A 20,029-nucleotide genomic window follows, 5' to 3' on the forward strand; every position below is an offset into this window, starting at 1 on the left:
TTGTTGTTGTAACTTTTATCCCCCTTTTTTGGTGATTTGGTAGTTACAGTCTTGTCCCATCGCTGCAACTCCCCTACGGACTCTGGAGAGGCGAAGGTCCAGAGTCATGCGTCCTCTGAAACACGACTCCGCCAAGTTGCTCTGCTTTTTAACACACTGCTCAATAAAACCCGGGAAGCCAGCCTCACAAGGAGTCGCTAGAGTGCAATGAGATAAGGAAATCTCGGCCGGCCAAACGTTCTCCTAACCCGTGAAGACGCTGGGACAATTGTGCGCCGCCTCATGCATCTCGCAGTCACGGCCGAACCCGGGTCTGTAGTGACACATGAAGCACTGCAACGCAGTGCCTTAGACCACTGCACCACTCAGAAACATATACATTTTAGTCATTTAGCAGACGCTCTTATCCAGAGCAACTTACAGTAGTGAATGCATACATTTCATACATTTTTTCTCCGTACTGGTCCCCCGTGGGAATCAAACCCACAACCCTGGCGATGCAAACACCATGCTCTACCAACTGAGCCACACAGGACCATTGATATGGCCATCTTAAAACAATTCCACAAGTTAGCTTAGTAGAACCCCCCCTCCTGCTTAGACTCTAGAGGGAGAGAGAAAGTTGGATACAGAAATAGTCGACATAGAAGGAGAAGATTTAATTCATCTGTGCCAAAAAAATAAAGAAATATCAAAAGGAATATTGATGAAAATAACTAGCTAAGATAAACAACTGATGTTAGAGAACATTCAGTAGGATCCGGCATTGAACAGGATCAGAGCCTTTCATCCTCTCTATCTTTGTCCTTTGATGTGGCATTGAGAGCATTTCACACTATCTGAACCAAACTTTATCTTACATTTGAGAATTAAAGTTGGGTTATCAATGACCAGCAAGGTGTTCAGCAGACCAGCATCAGGAGTGGTGCAGAACTTAAAATATTAAAGAAATCATAGACCTTCGGGTGGATTCCAGAGTGAATCAATATTCAACTACAGTTGGTTGATACTGTAGAGGAATAATGTGGAGAGGAATACTGTGGAGAGGAATACATGAATACTTTGGAGAGGAATACATGAATACTGTGGAGAGGAATACATGAATACTGTGGAGAGGAGTACATGAATACTGTGGAGAGGAATACATTAATACCGTGGAGAGCAGTACATGATAAAATGGCGCCGGAAGAAATTGCAGCAGTTTTACTATATGTTTTGTTTCACTTTATTTGTAACTTATTTTGAACATAATGTTTCTGCAACCGTATCTTACGGCAAAAAAAGAGCTTCTGGATATCAGGACAGCGATTACTCACCTCAGATTAGACAAATATTTTTTCTACAACAAGGAGGACGCACAAGACATTCTCCAAACACCCCACAGGGCTGACATCCCCGTTATTAACAAGAGGAAGCGACGCAGGTACAGAGGACAAAGAGCCAGATGCTGGTCAGGTCCCGGAGAAGGCGAGTGGGAAAGCTGCCGTTACCGTCAATACTATTCGCCACCGTGCAATCATTGGACAATAAATTAGACGAGGTACGATCACGAATATCCTACTAACAGTACATCAAAAACTGTAGTATCCTATGTTTCACGAAATTGTAGCTGAATGACGACATGGATATTCAGATAGCGGGATATACGCTGCACCGGCAAGATAGAACAGCACACTCCGATAAGATGAGGCGGGGCGATCTGTGCATATTTGTAAACAGCTGGTGCACGAAATCTAAGGAAGTCTCTAGATTTGGCTCGTGTGAAGTAGAGTATATTGTGATAAATTGCAAACCACACTACTTGCCTAGAGAGTTTTCAGCTATACTTTCGTGGCTGTTTATTTACCACCACAGACAGATGCTGGCACTAAGACCGCACTCAGTCAGCTGTATAAGGAAATAAGCAAACAAGAAACTGCTCACCCAGAGGTGGCGCTCCTAGTGGCCGGAGACTTTAATGCAGGGAAACTTAAATCAGTTCTATCAAATTTCTATCAACATGTTAAATGTGCAACCAGAGGGAAAAAAAACTCTAGATCACCTGTACTCCACACACAGAGACGGTAAATTGGTAAATTCGACCACAACTCTATCCTCCTGATTCCTGCTTACAAGCAAAAATGAAAGCAGGAAGCACCAGTGACTCGGTCAATAAAAAAGTGGTCAGATGAAACAGATGCTAAACTACAGGACTGTTTTGCTATCACAGACTGGAATATGTTCTGGGATTCTTCCGATGGCATTGAGGAGTACACCACATCAGTCACTGGCTTTATCAATAAGTGCATCGAAGACGTCGTCCACACAGTGACTGTATGTACATACACCAACCAGAAGCCATGGATTACAGTCAACATTCGCACTGAGTTAAAGGGTAGAGCTGCCGCTTTCAAGGTGCGGGACTCTAACCCGGAAGCTTACAAGAAATCCTGCTATGCCCTGCGACGAACCATCAAATAGGCAAAGCGTCAATACAAGGCTAAGATTGAATCATCATGTACATTTGCATTGTGTCCCGCCATCCACCCCCGCCAACTGCTCTTTTACGCTACTGCTACTCTCTGTTCATCATATATGCATAGTCACTTTAACCATATCTACATGTACATACTACCTCAATCAGCCTGACTAACCAGTGTCTGTATGTAGCCTCGCTACTTTATAGCCTCGCTACTGTATATAGCCTGCCTTTTTACTGTTGTTTTATTTCTTTACCCACCTATTGTTCACCTAATACCATTTTTGCACTCTTGGTTAGAGCCTGTAAGTAAGCATTTCACTGTAAGGTCTACTACACCTGTTGTATTCGGCGCACGAGACAAATAAACTTTGATTTGATTTGAGTTGAATACTATGGAGAGGAATACTATGGAGAGGAATACATGAATACTATGGCGAAAGGAATACTGTGGAGAGGAATACATGAATACTGTGGAGAGGAATACATGAATACTGTGGAGAGGAAAACTGTGGAGAGGAATACATGAATACTATGGAGAGGAATACATTAATACTGTGGAGAGGAATACATGAATACTGTGGAGAGGAATACATGAATACTGTGGAGAGGAATACATGAATACTGTGGAGAGGAAAACTATGGAGAGGAATACATGAATACTATGGAGAGGAATACATTAATACTGTGGAGAGGAATACATGAATACTGTGGAGAGAAACTGTGGAGAGGAATACTATGGAGAGGAATACTGTGGAGAGGAATACTATAGAGAGGAATACTATGGAGAGGAATACTATGGAGAGGAATACTGTGGAGAGGAATACATGAATACTGTGGAGAGGAATACTGTGGAGAGGAATACTATGGAGAGGAATACATGAATACTGTATATAGGAATACATGAATACTGTGGAGTAGGAATACATGGATACTGTGGAGAGGAATACTATGGAGAGGAATACATGAATACTGTATATAGGAATAAATGAATACTGTGGAGAGGAATACATGGATACTGTGGAGAGGAATACTATGGAGAGGAATACATGAATACTGTGGAGAGGAATACTGTGGAGAGGAATACATGAATACTGTATATAGGAATACATGAATACTGTGGAGTAGGAATACATGGATACTGTGGAGAGGAATACTATGGAGAGGAATACATGAATACTATGGAGAGGAATACATGAATACTGTGGAGAGGAATACATGAATACTGTGAAGAGGAATACATGAATACTGTGGAGAGGAATATTGTGGAGAGGAATACTGTGGAGAGGAATACATGAACACTGTGGAGAGGAATATTTTGTAGAGGAATACATGAACACTGTGGAGAGGACTAATGTGGAGCGGAATACATGAATACTGTGGAGAGGAATACATGAATACTGTGGAGAGGAATACATGAATATTGTGGAGAGGAATACATGAATACTGTGTATAGGAATACATGAATACTGTGGAGAGGAATACATGAATACTGTACAGAGGAATACATTAATACTGTGTAGAGGAATGCATGAATACTGTGGAGAGGAATACATGAATACTGTGGAGAGGTATACATTAATACTGTGTATAGGAATACATGAATACTGTGGAGAGGAATACATGAATACTGTATATAGGAATACATGAATACTGTGGAGAGGAATACATGGATACTGTGGAGAGGAATACATTGAATACTTTGGAGTGGAAATCTGAGGGAAAGTTGTACAACTGAATGCCTTCAACTACTATGTGTCTTCCTGCATTAAACTGAAACCCTCTGAATCAGAGAGATGCGAGGGGCTGCCTTAATCAACATCCACAGCGCTCGGGGAAAAGTGGGTTAACTGCCTTGCTCAGGGGCAGAACAACAGATTTTTACCTTATCAGCTCAGGGATTCAATCCAGCAACCTTTCAGTTACTGGCCCAAGACTCTAACCACTAGGCTACCTACCTTGGAGAGGAATTATGTGGACTGGAATACTGTGGAGAGGAATTCTGTGGAGAGGAATACATGAAAACTGTGGAGAGGAATACTGTGGAGAGGAATTCTGTGGAGAGGAATACTGTGGAGAGGTATACATGAACACTGTGGAGAGGAATATTTTGTAGAGGAATACATGAACACTGTGGAGAGGACTAATGTGGAGTGGAATACATGAATACTGTGGAGAGGAATACATGAATACTGTGGAGAGGAATACATGAATACTGTGGAGAGGAATACTGTGGAGAGGAATTCTGTGGAGAGGAATTCTGTGGAGAGGAATTCTGTGGAGAGGAAAACTGTGGGCTGGAATACCGTGGAGAGGAATTCTGTGGACTGGGATTCTGTGGAGAGGAATAGTGTGGATAGAAATTCTGTGGAGAGAATTCTGTGTACTGGAATTCTGTGCAGAGGAATTCTGTGGAGATAATTCTGTGGAGAGGAATTCTGTGGAGAGGAATTCATGTGGAGAAGAATTCTGTGGAGAAGAATTCTGTGGAGAAGAATTCTGTGGACTGGAATACCGTGGACTGGAATTCTGTGCAGAGGAATTCTGTGGAGAGGAATTCATGTGGAGAGGAATTCTGTGGAGAAGAATTCTGTGGAGAAGAATTCTGTGGAGAGGAATTCTGTGGAGAGGAATTCATGTGAGGAGGAATTCTGTGGAGAGGAATACTGTGGACTGGAATTCCATGGAGAGGAATTCTGTGGACTGGAATACTGTGGACTGGAATACCGTGGAGAGGAATTCTGTGGAGAGGAATTCTGTGGAGAGGAATTCTGTGGAGAGGAATTCATGTGAGGAGGAATTCTGTGGAGAGGAATTCTGTGGAGAGGAATTCTGTGGAGAGGAATACTGTGGACTGGAATACCGTGGAGAGGAATTCTGTGGACTGGAATTCTGTGGAGAGGAATACTGTGGAGCGGACGTCTGTGTTAGAGCAGAGCACTCTGCCATGTTCATGTGTTGACATTCAAGTAAACAAAACTTTGGCTGCATATTGACTGACAGCTCCCATTGAAGCACTGTTACATCTCACATCGGCAGTCATGTTGTACCTACAGGGCGGCCTGTAGGGAGGAATCCTGGTTGAGAACTGTTTCATAATGTGAGTTGGCACAGTGTTAAACTACAAACTACAAATCCCTTGTTAAGCCCATTGATGCCTATTTGTTTGACTTCCTAAGTGTGGATGAAAGACTCTGTGATGCCACCCAGTTCACGTGCACCTGCAGCCCAGTTTCACAGCAGGCTGTACCAGCGCAATACAGGGCTTGGAAACTGGCGATAACTGTAGTGTATAAGAGCCAATGAACGTGCCACATAACTATGCCATTGTGTGTCTGGCTAGCAGTTATCATCATGGTTGGAGCTGCAAATCAATGGTTTGCCCTGGCACAGTCTAAAGGAAACTGATCCACTTCGGGACAAATGGCACTGTACCCCCACACTCATACGCACTGCTCAGATAACTATCTACAACCAACTACAACTAACTACAGTACATACATTACTATGATAATTAATTATTATTATTAATGAATTATTACTATGATAACTATGATAGTTAACCCACTGTTCCTAGGCCATCATTGAAAATAAGAATTTGTTCTTAACTGACTTGCCTAGTTAAATAAAGGTAAAATTAAAAAAAAAAAAATAATAATTACTATGATAATATAATAGAAAAGGCTGTGATGAAGATATTTTCCCACTGCATTAATGTAACATTTAATTTTCACTGATTGGAATACTGCTTGGATTCCAGCTTGACTATTTTTTATTAGCTATCAAGGTTGAGGACAAATAGAAATATAAAAGAGGTAGGTTTACTATTATCGTATTCAATCTTAATAGCTACTTAATTGAACTCTGTCTCACTCCTCTATAAATTCCAGAAAAAACCCTAAAACCATTTCAAACCTGTTTTTTCTCCTCCTTCCTAGCTCTGACTTTGCTGATAGCTACTTTATTGAGTAGGAGAGAGAGAGAGAGAGAGAGAGAGAGAGGGAGAGAGAGAGAGAGCAGTGACTAAGACAGAGCAGAAGCAGGAGACAGAGAGAACTGTGACTGTAGGACAGAGACAGAGCAGAAGCAGGAGACGGAGACAGAGAACTGTGACTGTAGAACAGAGCAGAAGCAGGAGACGGAGAGAACTGTGACTGTAGGACAGAGCAGAAGCAGGAGACAGAGAGAACTGTGACTGTAGGACAGAGCAAAAGCAGGAGACGGAGACAGAGAACTGTGACTGTAGGACAGAGCAGAAGCAGGAGACGGAGACAGAGAGAACTGTGACTGTAGGTCAGAGCAGAAGCAGGAGACGGAGACAGAGAGAACTGTGACTGTAGGACAGAGACAGAGCAAAAGCAAGAGAGGGAGAGAACTGTGACTGTTGGACAGAGCAGAAGCAGGAGACGGAGACAGAGAGAACTGTGACTGTAGGTCAGAGCAGAAGCAGGAGACAGAGAGAACTGTGACTGTTGGACAGAGCAGAAGCAGGAGACAGAGAGAACTGTGACTGTAGGACAGAGCAGAAGCAGGAGACGGAGACAGAGAGAACTGTGACTGTAGGTCAGAGCAGAAGCAGGAGACAGAGAGAACTGTGACTGTAGGACAGAGCAGAAGCAGGAGACGGAGACAGAGAGAACTGTGACTGTAGGTCAGAGCAGAAGCAGGAGACAGAGAGAACTGTGACTGTTGGACAGAGCAGAAGCAGGAGACAGAGAGAACTGTGACTGTAGGACAGAGCAGAAGCAGGAGACGGAGACAGAGAGAACTGTGACTGTAGGTCAGAGCAGAAGCAGGAGACAGAGAGAACTGTGACTGTAGGACAGAGCAGAAGCAGGAGAGGAGACAGAGAGAACTGTGACTGTAGGACAGAGCAGAAGCAGGAGACAGAGAGAACTGTGACTGTAGAACAGAGCAGAAGCAGGAGACAGAGAGAACTGTGACTGTTGGACAGAGCAGAAGCAGGAGACGGAGAGAACTGTGACTGTAGGAGGTGTAGGATGTAAAGAGATGTACTGACAAAGAGCGTGTCTCTAGAATCTAGAGGAAATGCAGAATAGTCCAGTCACAATGGAGTTAGTCCTGTTTGGAGATAGAAAATGATTATTGCCTTACCTCCTTACTTCATTTGCACACACTGTATACAGATTTTTCTATTGTGTTATTGACTGTACGATTGTTTATCCCATGTGTAACTCTGTGCTGTTTTTGTCGCACTGCATTGCTTTATCTTGGCCAGGTTGCAATTGTAAATGAGAACTTGTTCTCAACTGGCCTACCTGGTTAAATAAAGGTGAAATACATGTTTTTTAAGTGTTGTTACCATGTTTCACGAGCTGAAATAAAAAATTCCAGAATTTTCGATACGAACAAAAAGCTTATTTCTCTCAAACTTTGTGCACAAATTTGTTTACATCCCTGTTAGTGAGCATTTCTACTTTGCCAAAATAAACCATCCACCTGACAGGTATGACATATTAAAAAGTGGATTAAACAGCATGATCATTACACAGGTGCAACTTGTGCTGGGCCACTCTAAAATGTACAGTTTTGTCACACAACACAATGTCACAGATGTCTCAAGTTTTGAAGGAACTTGCAATTGGCATACTAACTGCAGGAATGTCCACCAGAGCTGTTGCCAGATAATTAAATGTTCATTTCTCTACCATAAACTGCCTCCAACATTGCTTTAGAGAATTTGGCAGTATGTCCAACCGTTCTCTCAACATGTAACCACGTCAGCCCAGGACCTCCACATCTGGCTTCTTCACCTGCGGGATCGTCTGAGACCAGCAACCCGGACAGCTGATGAAACTGAGGAGTATTTCTGTCTGTAATAAAGCCCTTCTTTTGGGAAAAACTAATTCTGATTGGCTGGGCCTGGCTCCCCAGTGGGTGGATCTGGCTCCCTAGTTGGAGGGCCTATGCCCTCCCACGCCCACCCATGGCTGCACCTAGATTAAGGCCTGATGAATTTATTTAAATTGACTGATTTCCTCAGATGAACTGTAACTCAGTAAAATATTAGAAAATTGTTGCTTGATGCAATTATATTTTTTGTTGCGTATAGATAGAGAATGGTGCAATCGTGATAGACTGAGAGTACGTTTAGAAATGCATTTCCCAATCAGATATGGGCATGAGGTAAGAACCACCTTTAGAAAAAACTTGCAAAATGTACGATAAACAAAATGTTTACGACGGGTAAAACAAAACATGATAAAGTTCACTTAGAAGAGGCCAACAGTCTCATGATGAGCTGGTCGAGTGGAAGAAGTGAGTGTTCAGATTCACTGATCGTGTGAAGAAGAAACTATTTGATGTAAGAAACATAAATAAAACAAATGCAAATGTGTATTTGCAAAATAACAGGACAAACAAGGAAGTAAAATGGATCAAACGAAAAGAGGGAACTGCTGGCTTTTCGCCTACCGTACCAAGATCAGTCTTAAGATCAGTTGGCAGGCTTAACTTTCTGCCGGGTCCCTTTACTGAAACAAAAGACATGGGAAAAGAAAAGAATAGTTAATCTTTTCAAAACAAAACAAAACCAAAAATGGAAAAAACGAAAGTAAAAGTAGAACGATGCAGAAACAAAAGTTCAAACAAACAGAAGGAAAAAAAATGGGGGAAAATGTCTAATCAACATAATCAGAAACGTGTGAACGTGTGTAGTTGTTGCACATGGCAGGCAGATGCAGAGTCTACATGGTATTCCCAGGCTCCCAGTTAGAGAATAGAGACACAGGGACAGTGAAACCAGGCAGATGCAGAGTCTACATGGTATTCCCAGGCTCCCAGTTAGAGAATAGAGACACAGGGACAGTGAAACCAGGCAGATGCAGAGGCTACATGGTATTCCCAGGCTCCCAGTTAGAGAATAGAGACACAGGGACAGTGAAACCAGGCAGATGCAGAGGCTACATGGTATTCCCAGGCTCCCAGTTAGAGAATAGAGACACAGGGACAGTGAAACCAGGCAGATGCAGAGGCTACATGGTATTCCCAGGCTCCCAGTTAGAGAATAGAGACACAGGGACAGTGAAACCAGGCAGATGCAGAGGCTACATGGTATTCCCAGGCTACCAGTTAGAGAATAGAGACACAGGGACAGTGAAACCAGGCAGATGCAGAGGCTACATGGTAATCCCAGGCTCCCAGTTAGAGAATAGAGACACAGGGACAGTGAAACCAGGCAGATGCAGAGGCTACATGGTATTCCCAGGCTACCAGTTAGAGAATAGAGACACAGGGACAGTGAAACCAGGCAGATGCAGAGGCTACATGGTATTCCCAGGCTCCCAGTTAGAGAATAGAGACACAGGGACAGTGAAACCTGTTTTGGGGCAAGTCTCCTTCCAGTTGTGTATTCCAAGTCTTCCTTTCTCGGGCCACTCAAAAGCAACGGATGTTGGTATATGTATTTGCTATACTTATTAGCTCTGACTTTGCTGATAGCTACTTTATTTTATTAAGTAAAAAATGTACTTCCTATGACTGAGAAATGTGTTTGTCCCACCTAGCTATCTTAATAAGATGAATACACGAACTGTAAGTCACTCTAAATGACTAAAATGTAAAAGTCAGGTTGTCAGCGTTCGCTAGAAGGCCTGGAGGGTAGGCATAAGAAGCAGAAATAAACGGGGAACTCACCACGAGCAACACAATCAAACCGATTGGAAAGAAACCAAACAGTTCAACATTTTGCGAGCACTTTGCAGTAGATACAGAACTGCAAAAGCACATGTTGAGAGAGATGGTCATTCATTTTTCCTCAGTTGATTCAAAGGACATACTATGAGGACACTGGTTGGTTGGATAATGATTCTGCTGGATGTTGTAAGAATGACAACATCAGGAAACCCCTCATTGTTCTCAAACCAATCTCTGTAAAGCAATGTTTCATGGTACCATGTGTTTTGGGTCAAGCTAGCAGATCAGCTGTTTTATGGTACCATGTGTTTTGGGGCAAGCTAGCAGATATGGGAAAGTGCAGTTATTTCATTGGGAAAGGGGGGATACCTAGTCAGTTGTACAACTGAATGCGGGGCACTGCCATAATCGACATCTACATCTTCGGCGCCCAGGGAACAGTGGATGAATTGCTTTGCTCAGGTGCAGAATTACATATTTTTACCTTGTCAGCCCGGGCATTCAAACCAGCAACCTTTGGGTTACTGGCCCAACGCTCCAACCACTAGACTACCTACCGCACCCATGTGGCACCATGTGTGTTGGGGCAAGCTAGCAGATCAGATGTTTTATGGCAGCATGTGTTTTGCGGCAAGCTAGCAGATCAGATGTTTCATGGTACCATGTGTTTTAGGTCAAGCTAGCAGATACTGGAAAGTGCAGTTATTTCATGGCACCATGTGTTTTGGGACAAGCTAGCAGATAGTAGAAAGTGTAGTTATTTCATGGCACCATGTGTTTTGGGACAAGCTAGCAGATCAGTTATTTCATGGCACCATGTGTTTTGGGACAAGCTAGCAGATCAGTTAATTCATGGTACCATGTGTTTTGGGACAAGCTAGCAGATCAGTTATTTCATGGCACCATGTGTTTTGGGACAAGCTAACAGATCAGTTATTTCATGGCACCATGTGTTTTGGGACAAGCTAGCAGATCAGTTATTTCATGGCACCATGTGTTTTGGGTCAAGCTAGCAGATCAGTTATTTCATGGTACCATGTGTTTTGGGACAAGCTAGCAGATCAGTTATTTCATGGCACCATGTGTTTTGGGTCAAGCTAGCAGATCAGTTATTTCATGGTACCATGTGTTTTGGGTCAAGCTAGCAGATCAGTTATTTCATGGCACCATGTGTTTTGGGTCAAGCTAGCAGATCAGTTATTTCAAGCTGGCAGATACTGGAAAGTGCTGTTATTTCATGGCACCATGTGTTTTGGGTAAAGCTTGCAGATCAGCTGTTTCATGGCACCATGTGTGAGTGGAATCCAGGACATTCTATCTTTGAAATGTAATACATGCCTATGGACCACAAAATAACACTGTTTTACAGATAATGTATTAAAGTCTCAAATTGAATTCCATCATCTTTCATTGACTTGAAGTAGGGGCAAAGTGGTACTGCTAAAGTAGAATAGAAAGTGGAGTTCTATCATTGTAAATTGCCCTGTCGGGAAAACAGAAATCAAAATGGATTTTGATGTACATTAAATGTTCCCTTTGTGTGATGCTTATTCCAAGATCAATAAAATGTATTTTAGTCTTACCGGTAAAGCCTATCAGATTAGTGTGGATATTAATTCAATTATTTGTGTGTGTGTGTGTGTGTGTGTGTGTGTGTGTGTGTGTGTGTGTGTGTGTGTGTGTGTGTGTGTGTGTGTGTGTGTTTTTGTTTAACTATCCTTGTGGGTACCAGAAGTCCTCACAATGATGGTAAAACAAGGAAAATTCAGACAAGTGGGGACATTTTGCCAGTCCCCTCGAGGAAAAATGCTATTTTAGGCTTGGCGGTTAGGTTTACAATTAGGGTTAGGGTTAGAATTATGGCTAGGGCTAGGGGTTATGGTTAGGGTTAGAATTATGGCTAGGGCTAGGGGTTATGGTTATGGTTAGAATTATGGCTAGGGCTAGGGGTTATGGTTAGGGTTAGAATTATGGCTAGGGCTAGGGGTTATGGTTAGGGTTAGAATTATGGCTAGGGCTAGGGGTTATGGTTAGGGTTAGAATTATGGCTAGGGCTAGGGGTTATGGTTAGGGTTAGAATTATGGCTAGGGCTAGGGGTTACAGTTAGGGTTAGAATTATGGCTAGGGCTAGGGGTTATGGTTAGGGTTATAATTATGGCTAGGGCTAGGGGTTATGGTTATGGTTAGGGTTAGAATTATGGCTAGGGCTAGGGGTTATGGTTAGGGTTAGAATTATGGCTAGGGCTAGGGGTTATGGTTAGGGTTAGAATTATGGCTAGGGCTAGGGGTTATGGTTAGGGTTAGAATTATGGCTAGGGCTAGGGGTTATGGTTAGGGTTAGAATTATGGCTAGGGCTAGGGGTTATGGTTAGGGTTAGAATTATGGCTAGGGCTAGGGGTTATGGTTAGGGTTAGAATTATGGCTAGGGCTAGGGGTTATGGTTAGGGTTAGAATTATGGCTAGGGCTAGGGGTTAGGGTTAGAATTATGGCTAGGGCTAGGGGTTATGGTTAGGGTTAGGGTTAGAATTATGGCTAGGGCTAGGGGTTATGGTTAGGGTTAGAATTATGGCTAGGGCTAGGGGTTATGGTTAGGGTTAGAATTATGGCTAGGGGTAGGGGTTATGGTTAGGGTTAGAATTATGGCTAGGGCTAGGGGTTTTGGTTAGGGTTATAATTATGGCTAGGGCTAGGGGTTATGGTTAGGGTTATAATTATGGCTAGGGCTTGGGGTTATGGTTATAATTATGGCTAGAGGTTACGGTTAGGAGTTAGAGTTAGGTATTGTTTTAGGGTTAGGGGTTAAGGTTTAGGATTAAGTTTAGGGTTATGGTTAGGTTAAGTGTTAAGGTTAGGGTTAGGAGTTAGAGTTAGGTATAGTTTTAGGGTTAGGGGTTAAGGTTTAGGATTAAGTTTAGGGTTATGGTTAGGTTAAGTGTTAAGGTTAGGGTTAGGAGTTAGAGTTAGGTATAGTTTTAGGGTTAGGGGTTAAGGTTTAGGATTAAGTTTAGGGTTATGGTTAGGTTAAGTGTTAAGGTTAGGGTTAGATTAAGGCTTAGGGTTTAGGGAAAATAGGACCTTGGAAGTGAATGAATTCTTTGCTCCTCACAAGGATAGCAATGCAAAACTGTGTGTGTGTGTGTGTGTGTGTGTGTGTGTGTGTGTGTGTGTGTGTGCTGTGTGTGTGTGTGTGTAAGCACTAACAGCGACCAGATGCTGCATCCATGATGCGTAGCAGCATAATTGTGTAGCAACAGAGGAATACAATGATGGAATGACAGCTCTCTCTCCCATAGCATGGTGGAATTATCCACGCCATTTAACAGCTCAAACAGCGAAACTGTGCACTGTGCTAACAATGACGTTTAACAAATGACAGTATTTACATATTTGGGGACATAATTATGTCACACATTAACCTGTTGCCCAATGAAAGGCCAGTTTGTATTTCTCAGTTTAAGGAAAAATAAAAACGCACTGTATATTGTCTTAAATTCCATGATTGCCTCTAACTTCCATGTTATGGTAAATACAAAATGGAGTAAAGAGAGACATGGAGTTCTTCTCCCTAATATATTCCTAAAGCAAGCTGAAGCCTTAGTTACAGCAACATCACGGTGTCCATGCAGTTAGACACATCACAGTGTGGACGGTGAGTATTAGTATCACGTCCTGACCAGTAATAAGGGGTTATTTGTTATTGTAGTTTGGTCAGGGCGTGGCAGGGGGTGTTTGGTTTGTGTGTTTCGGGGTTTTTGGTTTATGTTCTAGATGATCTATTTCTATGTGTTTATCTAGCTTGTCTATTTCTATGTTAGTTTTGTCAATGACCTCCAATTAGAGACAGCTGGTTGTTGTTATCTCTGATTGGAGGCCATATTTAGTTGTGTGTGTTTTCACTTGTGTTTGTGGGTGGTTGTTTCCAGTATAGTCTGTGCACCTTACGGGACTGTTTTCGTCGTTTGTTTTGTTTAAGTGTTTTTTTCTTTAATAAATCCGAAGATGATCAATATACCCGTTGTATTTTGGTCCACTCCTTACGACGAACGTTACAATTAGATGTTGTTATCTTGTAACCCGATGGCTTTGTGGGTGAAAAACACCAAACAGACAAAGTCAGGGTTACAGATGAATGAGTGTCAGCGAAGCAGGAACAGCCAACACCATCATCTGAGGTGTGTGGCCTTCCTAAGAAGAACATGACAACAAAAACAACAACAACAACAACAACAACATAAGAACAACAACAACAACATAACAACAACATCAACATGACAACAACAACATAACAACATCAACATAACATCAACATAACAACAACATAACATCAACATAACAACAACATAACAACAACAGCATAACAACATCAACATAACATCAACATAACAACAACAACATCAACTTAACATCAACATAACAACAACATAACAACAACAACATAACATCAACATGACAACAACATAACAACAACATAACATCAACATAACAACAACATGACATCAACATAACAACAACATAACATCAACATAACAACAACATAACAACAACAACATAACAACATCAACATAACATCAACATAACAACAACAACATCAACATAACATCAACATGACAACAACAACATCAACATAACAACAACATACAACAACATAACAACAACATAACAACAACAACATCAACATAACAACAACATACAACATAACAACAACATAACATCAACATAACATCAACATAACAACAAGAACATAACAACATCAACATAACATCAACAACATCAACATAACATCAACATGACAACAACAACATGACAACAACAACATGACAACAACATAACATCAACAACAACATGGATGGATGGATGGCAAAGGTGCTGAAGAGTTAGGGAGGAGTGTCCTCCCCTGCCTGCCTCAGAAGCACGGCTGATGACAGATGCAACGCCATAAGACCAGACCCAGCACAAAACACACATTGACCCCTACAGCTGGGGCAGAGACAATGCAACAACGCCTATAAGTTACAGATGCATGGATCACAATGTTAAAGTCAGGACAGACAAGTCTAGGAACACACTTGCTAGCATCCAAACACAACCAACCCTCCTCCCCAAACCATTCTGCCCAAACCATTCTCCCCAAACCATTCTCCCTACCCCCAACACCTCCCCTCGGACCACCCACACTCCCCCAGCGGTGGGATATGAGAGGGACAGGTTTCCCTGGGCCCTGGTCCCTCCTCTTACCATTGTACAGTAAGTAAAAGACTGGACTGCAGTGGTTGGCTCTCAGACTGGCCATGGGCTCAGGCATGGAACGAGGTACATAGTGAAGGGAGCTTGGGTAGGGACCTGGAAGAGATCCAAAAGAACACACAAGGAGGAACAAAACAAAACAAAAACGGGTGCATTGAGACAGAGAGACGTGCTGGTACATTGATGACAGTTGATTCTGAAGATAACAATACAAACTTGTGTGATAAAATAAGACTACAGCGCAACAAAAAAAAAACAGCCTCTGTAACAAAAACTATAACTACTACTGCTACTATCATTACATAGACAACTACTAACACCAGTCAACATCACAAATCCTCAAAACTAAATGAAATGGTGTTATTGATGATACAGATACAGTAACACCTGTTGTTAGCATTTATACTAGGAATTTCCTCACTCTGGTCAAAACCAACCAGCACCATCTTTAAACAGAGTGTTCTTCTAAAAGGTATCGATTCCAGACGTGGGTAACTAACTTTATGTACTTTCTTACTTTACTGTTGCTCTCTCACCTTTCCAAACTCAATCTCACATTCTCTCGACTCCTCGTGAAATAACACGGTGACTAGATTCGTTTTCAAACTTGGTGTGTAAGTGTGGTGTAAATATTGATCCCAGCTACACTCTCATTATAGGAGATAACAGCAGACACATCCAGCCCAGGTAGGTGGCTTCTGCACAGGAAGCTCCGTGACACCCACAGCACATCTCCTCTCTTCTCTTCTCCCGGAGTCTCGCCTCTAAATTGATCCTGCTTGCTCAGAGCCACTCTCTGGCATTTCAGCTTATTTGCCCAACCTCACGACTCGCCCCAGACTACATAACAGGGCAGGTACTACCATCAGCCGCAGCATCGACTACAACGGCCAGGAGAGCAGAAACCCAGACAACACAAAGAGACAATAACAATGTAAACAAACAACAACGTAAGAAAAGGGAGGAAGCAACAGAGGAAGATGAGCGGGCCCAATTAATGGGAAAAACGGGAAAAAGTTAACGGGAACGGGAAACGGGAACGGGAAACAGGAACGGGAAACAGGAACAGGAAACGGGAAAAAAAAGAGGATGAGTCCTGGTGTGGAGCGGTGAGACAGACGGAGGAGGGAGGAGACCTCTTTATTGACATGGCAGAGAGGGGAGAGAGTTGATGGTGGATGGTTAACAGGATCTGGGTTCCATCTCTTCTTTCCTACCTCGGATATCCCCCATGTTCTAACTTTCACATTCTACCTCGTTTTCTCCATCCATACATGTGGCATTCTTTACACACTTCATAATTTTTTTCTCTATCCAATTGTAGTATCACAGTGGAGCTATACCATATTCTCTCTCTCTCCATCTCTCTCTTGCTCTCTCTCTCTCTCTTTAATTATCTCTGCATTTAATAGAAGAGATGGGACTATATAATAGATAATAGACAACCCTGACCTATTCCACATAACTATGCACATTACATACCACCAACACTGGCACTTTAGAGAGATAACTTTGGTCCAGGCAGAGTGGGAGTCATGACAGGTACAGCAGGTCTTATACCCTATAGACTGGGGAGATACTGGACAGGGACAGCAGGTCTAATACCCTATAGACTGGGGAGATACTGGACAGGGACAGCAGGTCTATTACCCTATAGACTGGAGAGATACTGGACAGGGACAGCAGGTCTAATACCCTATAGACTGGGGAGATACTGGAGAGGGACAGCAGGTCTTATACCCTATAGACTGGGGAGATACTGGACAGGGACAGCAGGTCTAATACCCTATAGACTGGGGAGATACTGGAGAGGGACAGCAGGTCTTATACCCTATAGACTGGGGAGATACTGGACAGGGACAGCAGGAATAATACCCTATAGACTGGAGAGATACTGGACAGGGACAGCAGGTCTAATACCCTATAGACTGGGGAGATACTGGACAGGGACAGCAGGTCTATTACCCTATAGACTGGGGAGATACTGGACAGGGACAGCAGGTCTTATACCCTATAGACTGGGGAGATACTGGACAGGGACAGCAGGTCTAATACCCTATAGACTGGGGAGATACTGGACAGGGACAGCAGGTCTAATACCCTATAGACTGGGGAGATACTGGACAGGGACAGCAGGTCTATTACCCTATAGACTGGGGAGATACTGGACAGGGACAGCAGGTCTATTACCCTATAGACTGGGGAGATACTGGACAGGGACAGCAGGTCTAATACCCTATAGACTGGGGAGATACTGGAGAGGGACAGCAGGTCTTATACCCTATAGACTGGGGAGATACTGGACAGGGACAGCAGGAATAATACCCTATAGACTGGGGAGATACTGGACAGGGACAGGAGGTCTTATACCCTATAGACTGGAGAGATACTGGGCAGGGACAGCAGGTCTAATACCCTATAGACTGGAGAGATACTGGGCAGGGACAGCAGGTCTAATACCCTATAGACTGGGGAGATACTGGACAGGGACAGCAGGTCTAATACCCTATAGACTGGGGAGATACTGGAGAGGGACAGCAGGTCTTATACCCTATAGACTGGGGAGATACTGGACAGGGACAGCAGGAATAATACCCTATAGACTGGGGAGATACTGGACAGGGACAGGAGGTCTTATACCCTATAGACTGGAGAGATACAGGGCAGGGACAGCAGGTCTAATACCCTATAGACTGGAGAGATACTGGGCAGGGACAGCAGGTCTAATACCCTATAGACTGGGGAGATACTGGACAGGGACAGCAGGTCTAATACCCTATAGACTGGGGAGATACTGGACAGGGACAGCAGGTCTATTACCCTATAGACTGGGGAGATACTGGACAGGGACAGCAGGAATAATACCCTATAGACTGGGGAGATACTGGAGAGGGACAGCAGGTCTTATACCCTATAGACTGGGGAGATACAGGGCAGGGACAGCAGGTCTAATACCCTATAGACTGGAGAGATACTGGGCAGGGACAGCAGGTCTAATACCCTATAGACTGGGGAGATACTGGACAGGGACAGCAAGTTTTAATTCAATTCAATTCAAGGGGCTGTATTGGCATGGGAAACATATGTTTACATTGCCAAAGCAGGTTTCTCTGTCTGTCTGTCTGTCTGTCTGTCTGTCTGTCTGTCTGTCTGTCTGTCTGTCTGTCTGTCTGTCTGTCTGTCTGTCTGTCTGTCTGTCTGTCTGTCTGTCTGTCTGTCTGTCTGTCTGTCTGTCTGTCTGTCTGTCTGTCTGTCTGTCTAACCTTCAACTTTGGTCATTCCTCCTTTTTCAGTGTGAAAAAGACAAATATCAAACACCTATCTCCAGCTCCTTCTCAGCACAGCTGGTTCACTTTGAGCAGAGAGAAGACGGAGGGAGGGGAGTGATGGAGAGAAGACGGAGGGAGGGAGAGAGGGAAAGAAGACAGAGGGAGGGAGAGAGGGAGGGAAGACGGAGGGAGTGATGGAGAGAAGACGGAGGGAGGGAGAGAGGGAGGGAAGTGAGAGAGAGAAGACGGAGGGAGGGAGAGTGGGAGGGGAGTGAGAGAGAAGACGGAGGGAGGGAGAGAGGGAGAGAAGACAGAGGGAGGGAGAGAGGGGAAGTGAGAGAGAGAAGACAGAGGGAGGGGAGTGATGGAGAGAAGACAGAGGGAGGGAGAGAGGGAGGGAAGTGAGAGAGAGAAGATGGAGGGAGAGAAGGAGGGAAGTGAGAGAGAGAGGGAGGGGAGTGAGAGAGAGAAGATGGAGGGAGGGAGATAGGGAGAGAAGACAGAGGGAGGGAGAGAGGGAGGGAAGTGAGAGAGAAGACAGAGGGAGGGGAGTGATGGAGAGAAGACAGAGGGAGGGAGAGAGGGAGGGAAGTGAGAGAGAGAAGATGGAGGGAGGGGAGTGAGAGAGAGAAGACGGAAGGAGGGAGAGAGGGAGGGGAGTGAGAGAGAGAAGACGGAGGGAGGGAGATAGGGAGAGAAGAGAGAAGTGAGGAGAGAGAAGATGGAGGGAGGGAGAGAGGGAGAGAAGACAGAGGTAGGGAGAGAGGGATAGAAGATGGAGGGAGGGAGGGAGAGAGGGAGAGAATATGGAGGGAGAGAGGGAGGGAGAGAGGGATAGAAGATGGAGGGAGGGAGGGAGAGAGGGAGAGAAGATAGAGGGAGGGAGGGAGGGATAGAAGATGGAGGGACGGAGAGAAGATGGAGGGAGGGAGAGAGGGAGGGAGGGAGGGAGGGAGGGAGGGAGGGAGGGAGGGAGGGAGGGAGGGAGGGAGGGAGAGAGAGAGAAGATGGAGGGAGGGAGAGAAGACGGGCAGTGGGAGAAACAATATTAATCTCTCCCTGTCTCAAACAGACACACACTGGCTGACTGACTAGCTCCAACACATCCATCTAGCATCCCGGCAGGACACTGCTTTCTCTCTCTCTCTCCCTCTCTCTCCCTCTCTTTCTCTCTAAATTGGCCTCTGATAGAGTACACATCTCCTATAATGATACCTAAATGCATTCAAAGTTGCTATAAAACATGACAAACACACACAGCTTCTAATTTTCCTCAACAACCACAGCAATGAGACAGTATTTATGTTTCCTAAATAGAGCTAACACTGAGACTCCTACTAGGTGATATGTCAATAGAGTTACCACTCACTTAATGTTACAGTGATACCCTAGTGACAGG

General features: G+C 43.8%; 1 protein-coding gene across 1 annotated transcript in view; it reads right to left on the reverse strand.

Moving 5' to 3' along the window:
- The window catches only part of LOC106586892 (syntaxin-binding protein 5-like), a 252,842-nt gene that overhangs the window by 43,648 nt on the left and 189,165 nt on the right, over positions 1–20,029 (reverse strand). The window lies entirely within an intron of this gene.

Source organism: Salmo salar, chromosome ssa25 (assembly GCF_905237065.1).
Source record: "Salmo salar chromosome ssa25, Ssal_v3.1, whole genome shotgun sequence".
Classification (NCBI taxonomy): Eukaryota; Metazoa; Chordata; class Actinopteri; order Salmoniformes; family Salmonidae; genus Salmo; species Salmo salar.